Source organism: Thermobia domestica, chromosome 12 (assembly GCF_964235325.1).
Source record: "Thermobia domestica chromosome 12, izTheDome1.hap1.1, whole genome shotgun sequence".
In the NCBI taxonomy this organism is placed as follows: Eukaryota; Metazoa; Arthropoda; class Insecta; order Zygentoma; family Lepismatidae; genus Thermobia; species Thermobia domestica.
This window is the reverse complement of record NC_137465.1, coordinates 39,766,726-39,779,621: the sequence shown is the minus strand read 5'-3', so window position 1 is coordinate 39,779,621 and position 12,896 is coordinate 39,766,726. Positions and strand designations below refer to the sequence as shown.

Below are 12,896 nucleotides of genomic sequence, written 5' to 3'. Positions count from 1 at the left end.
GTAAGAGTATCCCTGAATAGTTTAGGTCACTTGTGTTCACCAGGTTAAGTCATTTCAAAATTTGAATTAAACATCTTGTTAAACCAGTTGTTTATGTTTTTTTTACGGCTATTTCTTTATGAAAAAGTTGACTATTTAACAATTCTTCTATATACTAACAGTATGGAAATTCTGAAAACTATAATAATAATATGAAAGTCTCTCTTATACCTGTTTCCCTTTTCTTTATATAACTTACATACTTCCCTTTAAACTACTGTGCAAGAATTAAATATTTAGTGATATAATAAACTATCGACTATGTAACTTTTAGAATACAATAAAACTTAAATAATTTGAAGTTAATGTTAACCCGCTGTATGCAGCCGCTGCACTACTGAAAACATTCTTTTCTCATAATCGTGTTAATTTTACTTGTTCCCATGTTAAGCTGTTGACAGATGAAAACGAAATCTATAAGTTTTACGTCCCACGGTTATGCCGGTTAGGCTAAAGGAGACGGTGATGATGAGAGACGAGTGAAATGGTGGAATGAAGAAAATGGGAGAACCCCGAGAAAACCCACGAGCACGGTGTTTGTCCACCACAAAGCCCACACGGCGTGGGCTGGGATCGAACCAGGGACCCCAAGCACCGGAGGTAAACGCTCTACCACTGAGCCACCCCGCCCCCCTTGACAGAAGATGGTTCTGGGGAATCGCTAATTAATAAAATTTTGTATTTTTGCATTGAACTGTATACGGAGAAGGAGAATTAGTGGTGGAAATCAAAATTATATAGAATTGATGTTATGTAGCTCAATCTTCAGGTGAATAACTTAACCTCCTCTTTGCTACCGTTGCTTAATTCACGGTGCTCGTGACATTCCTCAACTTCTTCTTCCGGGATATTTAGCTAGGAGTAGAAAAGGTCCGCTTGGTTAGGTTTAGGTTTAGAAAGGTCGGCTTTCTCACTTCTAGTCTAGTTAGGAAGCTCAAAGAGGAGGCAATATTAGAAAATCTAAACACAAGAAAAATAGCAAAGAGCCCAGGAAACTTGAAAGACTATATTTTACGTAGTTTCGAAAGTGTGTCATTTTCTGGATGATTGCTAATTGCTAGAACCAATATCTATGCGCTCCCATGTTTGGGATGCTGCGTCTCAAATCTGGTATTCTCAGGCTTTCCAATGCTAGAAAAAAAAAAAAAAAAAAAGAGAGAGAGAGAGAGAGAGAGAAAATATAGGAAATCACGACAAAAAGATATAGGAGGTTTCATGAACCTGTGAAAAAGGAACGTTTCAATTATTTCCTGGAACATTTGCGCATTAGGAACATTGTTAAAGAACAAAGAACAAAGGAACTCATTTAATATAAAAAAAATAAGGAGTTTGTTTGTTGGTCAGTGTGTGGCCTGGAGACCAGAGAGTTTTCAAATTTGGGTCACGGGTACCTTGGTCCAGGCTCCAGACCAAGACGAAGTTGTTTTTATTTATTTATTTTTTTCAAATTTCGAACCAGGGGGTCTCAGAGGGGGAAGAGTTTACCGGGTATGTACAAGTAGTAGAAAATGACAGATATTAGTGTCGAATTCATAGTTTTTCGTGGTAGCTGAGATCAATGGTAAAGCTCTGATTGCATTAACTTAGAAATTCACCCCACTCGGCTGAGGGTCGGGGGTCATCGGGGGGGGGGGATGCCGAGACATGTAAAAGTAATCCAAAATGAACGATATTAGTGTCAAATCCATAGTTTTAGCGGTCGCTGAGATCAATGGTGACACTTCCATTACCGATTATTTCCAAATTCACCTAGCATTGTATGCGGGCCGGGGTTCACCTGCAGAGGGGGTTAAAGAGGCATGTAAAAATAATCCAAAATGACCGATACTAGTCTCCAATTCATAGTTTTCGCGTACGCTGAGATGAATGGTGATATTTCTACAGGCATTGACTTCCAAATGCAGCCACTATGCGAAGAATGAGCATTTTAGCTTGTATAACAATATTTCTACCTATTCGAAGGAACATTCCAATTATACAATAGGAAGAAATAAAAAGGAAAAAATCCCTTCCTGAAACATCTATCTGAAATGTAAAATAAAACCTAAAATATAAACATTCTGCAGCTGGCGCATTTAAGGTAAGATTTCAGTATGTATAACATATTCTACAATTATTTGCCTACAGTTAGTACAAAAAGAATTGATACACCTAAATAAATAAAGTCTTAAAATCCATTGAAGTTTTTAATGAATACAGCGAAACTAGTTTATTTCTTGGTCCATTTTGTAGGTGTATGAATACTTTTTGCGCTAACTTTATATTGTTTGGTTTTATTATCTTTAGACCATAAGCAGGAAAGGACGAAACACAGAAGAGTCTCCATTCAACCACCCCACTATGGAGACAAAAGGCCGCCCCAACCACACACGCCTTATTTCTTTATGTTATTTTCACAAGTGGAAGTAGCAATGTCACAAAAATATAGGTTTCGTTAAAATGTAGGAAATGTATGAGTTTAAAGGAAGAGACGCAAGTATATAGGAAAAATAGGAAATACAGGAGCATTATAAAGCCTGTATTCTGCACCAAGGCAGTGTTCTAACCACAGAAGCAAAACGAATTTCAACAATGCAACAATAATACGAAAACAAGCAACTGCGAAATTGCTGAATAAGAACGAAAACTTGTGTCACGCACATAACACCTCACTGTAACACTAATAGTAAGTCAAACAATAAGAAAAGACACCCGACATAAATACTTAGACTTTTCTTAACTATTGAACACGTTTTTCTGGAGATGACCAGGAAAAAAGGGTGTCAATAAACGAAACACACATTAATCAAGTCAATTATCAAGCGTTACTTACAGGAAACTTGTGGTAAAAACATCTGTTGTGGCTGTGTCTAATATTTATGGCTGAGCATTCTGAAGACCAATACCACATTACTGGATCAACGTTAAATTCCCGCTCCAGTTAATACCCTTACACAGTCACGAACAATGGCACTCCTTTCAAATAAGAGAACAACTATGGTTAAATCTTACCGTATGAACATATCCACCCTCGCTAACGGGCCTACTCCATCTACCGTGACGTCCTCCTGATTCGTCCTGCTCTAACTCGGATTAGAAGTAATATTAACTTCAAGCAACCACCTAGCTTAAGTTGGTGGGTGTTTTTCACAGAATTGCATCAACCATGTCATACATAAAGTGATAACATCGCATCTGACATGAAATAGTTGGGTAAATTCCAAAGTTCTACGTCCGTTTCCAGCAAAATTTTGAAAATTTACAGGGAAGATATCGATAATTTGATCGTTTGTGTGCTTGATATTATATAAGGGTCTCGAAAAATCTGTTTATTTGTTATATATAAGCGGTTATAAACATGGGACTATACGGCGAGCGGAGGGAACTACTTGGCGCAAGGTAAACGAAAAGTTGCGTGGAAAGTAACGAACATTTATGTTATCAACATGGCGGATGTACAAGGGCTGTGAATAAACAGTTTTAACATTTGTGAAGCAATACGTTGATAACGAACAAAATCTTTTAAAAGTTTGTGAAGAGCACGGATTAATGAATCTAATAACAAATTGCAGAAAATGTGGAAAGGATATGACAGCGAAAAGACGTGGCGAAAGCGGACGTCCAACTTCGGAATAAATGCCAAATAGTTAAAAACAGTCCTTCTTTTCGAATCCCATGAATGCGAACTGGCGCATGTAAGGCATAAATAACCTTTCTGGAATAAGGACTGAAGGATATAGTATACATGAAGCTGCATCAGTTCCCGAAGGAGCAGGACGCTCATACTTTTAGGCATTATTCATTGAGTATGTACGAACTTACAAAGGGGATAACAAAGCGACTTTTATTTACTTATCGACTGATACGAAAATAAAAAAGAACGTACCTGTACTTTATATCTGCATGTGTAATGCCCTTGTACTTTACCTATGACTGTGTGTGGGGGAGGGGGAATTTAACGCATATCGCATGTCTTGTGCACATGGATACTTCTTACTATTGCAATACGTAGAAAATTCATGGTATTTCATGTAGAAGTGGTAATAGAACACAGAAGAAACTCAAATCAGGGGGTTCTCATGTATACTATGGTAATAGTTAAGAACAGCTACTTCTCATCTCCCGTGCACGAGGATACATCTTACTGCTGCACTACCTAAACACCCTAAGTACAAGGGCAAGAACTCAGTCTATTACCTACTTTTTAACATCCTAGATAGTCAGTGAATAATTCCTGAAATTATGGCGTTTCTCGTCCTTCCCTAAATGGGAAGTACGGCTCCTTAACTATAACCTATACTATTACCGGACTGAAAAACACTTACGAATCTAGAGTCCAATATGAGTTCAGAAAAACGGCTCGAAATAAGTTTACGGGATAATAAAACGTAGTATTTCGCTACAGGATGCGAAAAATATCACAATCCATATGGAACACTAACAAACTATATGATTATTTGTATGCCTGATGTTTATGTGTGGAAATCGTATGTAAATATCAAAATTAAAAGAAGTAAAAACACACGTGTGTACAACGCCCCTTGTACATGTTGGCAGCACAAATACACTCTTTGCACATATTTAATCAAACACACATAATAAAGAACGTCTTCCTACATTCTTTACGATAACTCTAAATAAACAAAACTAAGTATAAAAATCGTTACCAACAATAAACACGTTATTTCAGAACGCAGAATAAGTTTAAACAAATAAAAGTTCTGTATTATTCCCTTTGCACAACATCACGAAACCACACATTTTGTTTTTCTCGTACAAGGCTGATTAGAGCAGGCTGGCCAACCAAGAGGTCCATTTTGAGATTACATATCAATTAACTTGTAAGACCACCTATGATAAGACATTGATCAGTTACCAATGACTGAACTTATTTGTCAAATCAGAGGACGTAGTACACAAAAAATAACATTTTTCACAAATGAAATGTCATATTATTCAAATATATCACTCACAAAACGCTGGAGAATAAGCAAGTGCAAATCCCCACTAAGCTCAGTGGTATTATTTAGTAGTTGACAACACACAAACATTATTTTGAAACGCATAATTTGAGTCATTTGTTAAAAGTGTGCCCATCCATTGCCAGTAGCAGAAATTTTTGAATTTGTCTTTTGTTTTTAATTATAAGATAATCTATTAGTAAGTATAGTAAACGAAAAAACTAAATAAGAACTGGTACCGAAACTTAAATAAGTTATAAATAGGGACAGTTGAGTCATCATTCGGTGGGACCCCTGGCGTAAGTTTCCGTCTAACGCTTTATCCTCCTTTGCGTTACGTTTGAAATATTTGCAAACAGTAGGTTTCGGGCTTTAAAATGCCTTTGGGGTAATATATTATACAAAAATAAATATTTCTAATATGTTTAGAAATACTTGAAATTATATGAATTCCTTCTGTCTACGCTACTTTTTGCGAAGGTTTCTTATGAATCATGCTCGGTATTCATCTGTGCCAAACTTGCGATTCACAATGCAAATCAAGAAGCAACAACCAAGTCTAAGTACTTGCATCTTCCATTCCTCCTTTAAATTTTGTATTTTTTACGTTCCTGCGAAACACTTACTTAAGTGAATGCACATAAAAGATGACCGGTGATAATATTTTCCACCACCGGTGTATTTCAGCACATTTAGAAAAGCTATAGTATGCGTTTACAAGTGGAGCGCTACTAGCAAGATACTATGACCATTACTATTTAAACTCGTATCATTGCCAAAAGCCACTCGTTTCCACTACTTTCGCTGACGCGCCTGATTCCTTCGAACGCATCCCCTCGCTAAATCTCGGGTCCCCGCTTCGCCCTACACCAAGGTAACCAGAATTTTCACTTGCGAAAACGGGACGCATACGAATCGGCTACGGGGGGTGATATCTGACTTCCAGATTGCATTTGGGAACTCAGCAGTGTTCTCAATTTACAAAATACACAAGGAAGAGTGATAACCCACCGTTTCTAACTTTGGGTGTACCATACAACAAATAACGCTTCCCGATTGCAAATTCTACCCAACAATTCTTTTAACTAGTTGAACACTCAAAATTCCCACTCAATTCTCACTTAAACAATGAACACTCAATTCCCATTTGAAAATTCAGAAGCTCACGGCTGAACCTTGGCAACGAGTGTTGGTACAGAAGGGAGAATTTGCATTGACGATTTATATTTTCAATAATAACTAGCAGCGTTCACCCCGCTTCGCTGCGGTCACCCCGGAACGCAATAAACTTTGTTACTTAGATAATTTTTACTTTTTCGCTTTCAAGTGATATGATAAAAACCATAGAAGATTGCAGTAAATCTTAACATTATATCGCCTGTCATTTATGTTAACCCGCCCCGCTTCGCTGCGGTCATCCCGGTGCTGGCATATTGTAAAAGTGTCTGTAAAAATAAGCAAATCAATTAAAAAATTTTAAACAGAAGATTCAAGCTATTTTCCGCTGTATATCGCCTGTCATTTATGTTAACCCGCCGAGTGACACGGTCATGCGGGTTGCATATAAATACGTTTATTTTTACCTATGATGAACTAATAACAAAGGATTTGTACGTTATGGACACTTGAATGGTCAATTATCTCAAGACACTGGTAATTAAAAATTAAAGTGATATGATAGAAACCATCTAGGGTCCAAATCCTAATAACCCCCCAAAAATGAAAGAAATTGGTTCAGCCGTATTAGCGTGATGAGCGGACAAAGGATTTTGTACGTTCTCTTTTATATATATAGATTACGGGACACCTAGGTCATTTTTACTTAAAAACGGCACATTTAGGCGTCCCGTTCGAGAATCAGAAAAAACGGAACAACGGTTGGAAAAAAGGGACTGTCCCACCTAAAACGGGACGAGTGGTCACCTTGCCCTGTACTGACTTGGTTAGATAGCATTCGTGCTTTTCAGTGGCCACCACGCAGAGGTTGGTTTGTGATTTTTGCATTATAATTTTTATACTACACATCAAGACGCCGTATTTATAGGCAAATCGTAAAAGAATTGTAGTTTTTGAATTAAATGCTTTTGATAGTCCGCTTGAATTTTATTTATGCTATGTGAGATATTTTCATGTCGCTCAGCGCAAATCATTTAGGAAATAATAATAATAAGGAAATGAGTGACAAATTATTATTTTTCAACAATTATTTCGAGTTGTGCACCAAAAGTAAACCTGTACGATCAGAAGTTAAATTACCAACACATCAGTTGTGTGTTTTCACTTGTTTTGTTTTAACTTTCTCTAACCTGATGTCGCTTAAATCGAAATCTTACGAATTTTCTTTTCAAAATAGAGAAATCTCTGAAGTTCGGTTTCGCGCGTGGTACTGTATACTCGAGTGATTACATACATCGCGAGTGAAGTGCTGAGTGTTTAAGGATGCGCGAGATTTAAGCCTGTCTCGACTCGTCTCGAGAAAATGTTGTCTCGAATCGAAAATATGTTTCTGTCTCGACTCGACTCGAATTCGAGTTGAGACGTCTCGAAATTCGAGTCGAGACAAAATATACGAATTAAAATATACGCACATATCAGCCAGACCATTATGATTACCTACCTAATTGTCAGTATGTCGACCTTTAGCACGGATAACAACGGCGACGCGTCTTGGCATGCACTCAATGATCCTTGGTAGATCGTTGGAGAGAGTTGACACCACATATGCACACACAGGTCACCTAATTCCCGTAAATTCCGGGGAGGGGGCGATGCGCCCTGACGTCACGTTCAATCACATCCCAGATGTGTTCGATTGGATTCAGATTCGGCGAGTTGGGGAGCCAGAACATCACTTGGAACTCGCTCCTGCGTTCCTCGAACCATTCCACCACACTCCTGGCCTTGGACATGGTGCATTATCTTGTAGAAAAATGCCACTACCGTTAGGAAACATGGTCGTCATGAAGGGGTATACGTAGTCTGCAAGCAGTGTGCGATACGCCTCGGCCGTTATGGTGCCTTGCTCGAGCTCCACTAGACACATGGATGTTTACGTGGATGTTCCCCATAGCATAATTAAGCCGCAGCCAGTTTTTCTCCGTCCCGCAGTACAAGTGTCAAGGAGCTGTTCCGTTGGAATACGACGGATTCGCACACTCCCATCGTCATGATGAAAAAGGTATTGGGATTCATCAGACAACGCAACGCTCTGTCACTGTGCCAAGGTCCAGTGGCAACGGTCACGTGTCAATTTCAGTAGTAGTTGCCGATGTCATGGTGTTAACATTCGAATATGAATGGGTCGTCGGCTGCGCAGGCCCATTGTTAGGAGTGTTCGGTACACTGTGTGTTCAGATTAGTGTGAAGGCCTGGGAAAAAACGGAATTTTTGGGTTAAAAAAGCACTTTTTTACGGTCTCCCGACTTGAAAAAAAAAACAGAACATTTGAGTAAAATTGAAATTTTCGAATATTTTATTATATTACGCTTTCAACATTAAAACTAATTTGTATTTACTAGTTTAGAGTTAAGATAATTAAGTACTTATGTTTCGTGAATTAGAATAGGGAAATTTTGTGCACAACTTAATCAAACACTTCAAAGTTAGCATTGTGATAGAATGGAGTTATGGCTACAAAAGAAAAATAATCCTAATTAGCTTAATTAGTATAGACGATTAAAATTATCTTGAGCAATCTTATGAAGTTCCCCCTTGCTGGCAGGGAAGTGTTAAAATAACGAGGCCAGAATCATTTTAGTTAATATGTTAAATCAAACATGTATTTTATGGAGATATCTTCCTTGCTCTATGTAAAATTTCCGGAAATTTTGAATCCATTAGAAAAATAATTTGTTCGGAGATATTAGCAAAAACAAGAAAATATAGTTTAAAAACTATTTCTTGGCCTTATGCTAGTAATCTTACTTGCTGTAACATATCTGCAGCATATACAGTAGGAAGTCGAAAATCCGAACTAATTAGGACCACAGGTAGTTCGAATTTTCAAATTGTTCGGATTTTCGAAAATGACCAAGAAAATGTCATTTAGGCTTACATATACTGTACGGTATGTTCTTCTATCGATACAGTGGTTATTCAGTACATACAGTAACTACAATACCGTACGTAAGGCTACTTACATTTAATGTTTCTGAAGAAGCTGCTCGTACACTAAATTACACTGTGTATAGGCCTAAGAGAAAATAAAAATAAAAATATGTATGACAAACAATTACCTATGAATGTACTTTTGTAAGAACACTGACTTCACACAACGCCGACGGACACATTATTGTTTATTTAACGCTAGCGTTAAGAAAGCATCTAGGAACCGCGTTTGGATTTTTGACGTTCGAATTATCGACGTCCTACTGTATATACAATGTATTTCGCTAACGGAAAAATACTTAAAGCAACAGGTTTTAATTATACTTATTAGTTTTCTGATTTCTGGTAAAATCCCTCTTTATTCTTTGTATATTTTTCGAATAACTCAAAAAGAGAGATGATCTTATTCACATATACACGCATATACCGCACATGTGAGAAATTTGAGCAGCGAGAAATATTAAAGGGTTGAGTATGTGAAACTTTCGTTCGTTACTATTACAGACTAGCAGAATACCCTCGAACCAGCACCTGTCTTATTTATGCCTAAGGAAAGAAATCAACAAAAAGTTCTATGATGAGAGCCGATAAGATCCATCAATTAATATTAATATTTGCCTTTGATTGACGTAGTCCACAATTCGAATCTGGGTGAGTCACGCTTCATTTTACGTTAGTGAAGTTAAATTTGGCAGGAGAGAAACTTGTAAATTTGGTTTCGTTTTCCACGGTCTGTTTGAACTCTGAAGTGGAAAATATATGTATAAAATCTCTTGGAGGGAACATAAATCCTATGTGTGGATTCCAATTGAAAAAGTGGGAGACTCGGGTTCGATTCCTGGCGGGAGCTCATGTGGTTTGTATTCCATATTAATAAGTAGGTCCACGTCTCATATAGCCTCACTGCTGAAAGAGACGGTAAACTAAAATCAACTTAATCAATTCAAAAAAGAAGTTTCTCATTTCATTTAATAATTTTATCGTCTCGTGTCGTTTCATTTACTCAGTTTTAGTGTTCACATTTGCTGTTATAAGAAATCTAATTCTATTCCGCACCAGAAAAGAAAAGAAGTTTATGGTTATGACTAAAGATTTTTCATCTCTAAGTTGATTTGAAATATACATTTTCGACTGAGTGCCACGCCACCGGAAAACAGTTTGTTTTATGAACTTAAAGAGAGAAGGAACAAAGGTGAGCACTTTACCAATGAGTTAACATGTCCCTTATACATATATGCTTTATAAATTGAAACAAAGGATGACAGTTTGTTTTTATAAGCTCTTTTTCTTACGTATCCTGCAGAGAATCGACCATCTGAGTAGTGTATAAGAGAAATGTAAAGAAAAAGGGGGAGGTAAATTTGATTGTTATATACAAAGGAAGATCTTAAAACCTTTTGTTATTGTAGATAGAAAAGAATAGGTTATCATAAAAGTAATTCTTAAGGTATATTTTGAAGAATAGGGTATCATAAAAGTTATTGTTAATGTATATGTTAAAGAATAGGGTATAATGAACCTGTTCTTAAGGGTATAATAAAAAACCTTTGTCGGTGTATGTACAAAGAAAATAATGGAAGTGGATGAGAGAAGCATATATGTTAGGTTTTAATGGTATTTAATGAAAGGAATAGTGGAAGGAGGTGAAAGAAAGTCATTTTCTGTCTTTAGATGTCTGCACAGCTGTTTGCCTTTAGGTGTTTACACAACTGTTTTCCTTTAGGTGTTTTTTTAAAAAGAAGAGGGTTTTCTTTGTATAACATTTTGAAAAGAAAATTATTTAATGTAAGCAAATACATTCCGTAATCTTGCACCGATGTAATAAAATTAATGATTACTATTATATTATATTCCTTTGATGTATATTAAAAACCGCACATCTGCTTACCGTACGTATACTTTGAAGTCATAAAAATACTATACATTCTAATGATGTTAACATTTTTGGAAGGCGGGAAAACTTGTTTGAACACGCATCCTGACGGCCGGTTCCAGAAACGCGTTGCGGGGGGCATGCGTGGACGCACAAATGAAAGAATACGCGAGTGCGTAGGCACGAATGCGTGATGTCATTTAAAATTTTGGTTAAATATGAATGTTAAAATTTATTTGAATAGTGTTGTTAGCCATGGAGAACCGTCAGTTTGCTGAAGACATTGCTGAGAAGCAGGAGGATGAGACCGAAATTAATGAGCTAGAAAGAAAGAAAATTAAGCTAAATTATTATGAGGATTTATCTGATACTTCCTGTGAGAAGGAAAAAAGTTAGATTATCCAGATTTTCCGGATTCATCATCATCATTTAATGAACGGATGTTAGAAAGAAATGAAAATAATAATGTAGAAGCTTACCCATGTCTATCATCAGATAGTGAAGGAACGCATGATTTACTCAATGACGAAGTGTACGAGTTTTCGGAGAATCAGCTGGATTCTGAAGTGGAATCAAACGAAACCCTGGTATCAAATGTGGTTACGCCGGCACCATCACCTACTCCAACGGAATTAGTTTGGAACTGTGAATGCTGTGTTAAATATGTGGATGTAAACTGTGTTAGAGATTGCATTGTGAAATAGATTCCCAATGGATATGTGATGTGTTTTGCATGTTATCGAAATGAAACAATTCAGTGGTCTCATGAGTGTTTTCATTGTGATGATGACATTCTAGGATTACGTCGATGGTCTGTGCTGGTGAGTCCAAGTGTACAGGACGAATTGTTGTATATTCATGGTTTAACTCATGCTATTGGACCTTTAACAAAGAATTATTTTAATATTATATATATATATGATGAAGTAACCTCCCCGATAAACACCACCTTTACGAAGACACTTATGTGTCGGGTGGGGAGGATTGCGTGCTACAGTGAAATTTAGAGCTGTGTCGGTGGTAGTTCACTACCAGAAGGGCCACCCCTACCGAATTGGTCTAAATGGAGTAGCCAGACGAAGAGTGTTCTGGGAGAAGGCAGCAGTTCTCCAGTAGCCAAGTTGGCGGAAATCATAGTGATTGGTACGGCAACTTGGACATTAGTCCCAGGCGTGGTCAGAGTGACTTTAACGGCTGGGATACTGCGGGGTGGAAGGCAACGGGAAACCACCACTCTATTTTCCCTAGTTTGCTAGCAGCGAAAAGAGAACATATGAACAATGGTCTTTCGCAGGTCAAAATGTAGTTCCGGAGGTAAAATATCCCCCCATTCGGATCTCCGGGAGGGGGATGGCTTGGGAAGGACTATTGGACGAGAAAGTAATAATGGGGGGAAGACAAACAGAGAAAGAAAGACAAGGAAGAGCAAAAGATTTAGGATAGGGACATGGAACGTACGTACTATGTTACAGGGAGGAAAATTAGAAAATCTTAAAGAAGAAATGAAACAAAATAATTTAGATTTGGTAGGAGTTTGTGAAGTTAGATGGGAAGGTAATGGGGTATTGAACAGCGAAGGATATAGAATGTTTTACTCAGGTAATGAAAAGGGCGGTCATAATGGCGTAGGAATAATTCTTGGAAAGCGCTTAAAGGAGAAGGTAGTGAAAGTAGAATTTATTGATGATAGAGTTATGATGTTAAGACTTAAAGGGAAAACGAAGGATCTAGTGGTGATACAGACATATGCACCGACGACTTCGCATGCAAATGAAGAAGTAGAGGAAAATTATGAGAAAATAGAAGAAATTATAGATAGGGAGAAGAAGGGTGCATGCATAATTCTAATGGGAGATTTCAATGCAGTTGTGGGAGAAAAACAGGAAGGTAGTATCGTAGGCAAATATGGTTTAGGCGAAAGAAATGAAAGGGGAGAG

The 12,896-nt window shown here is 37.4% G+C and overlaps 1 protein-coding gene across 3 annotated transcripts in view; it reads right to left on the bottom strand.

Annotated features, from left to right (window-relative positions):
- LOC145666417 (elongation factor-like GTPase 1) overlaps window positions 1–5,134 on the bottom strand; it is a 642,062-nt gene extending 636,928 nt beyond the window's left edge. Inside the window, exon 1 of one of the 3 annotated variants that reach the window (XM_081733628.1) lies at window positions 4,992–5,134. The gene's annotated coding sequence lies outside the window, so the exon portion shown is untranslated. Of the gene's footprint in view, window positions 1–4,343; window positions 4,521–4,685; window positions 4,905–4,991 lie in introns of those variants that run through there. The other 2 variants (XM_081733627.1, XM_081733629.1) reach the window with 2 other exon arrangements.
- Between the last annotated feature and the right edge of the window lie 7,762 nt (window positions 5,135–12,896).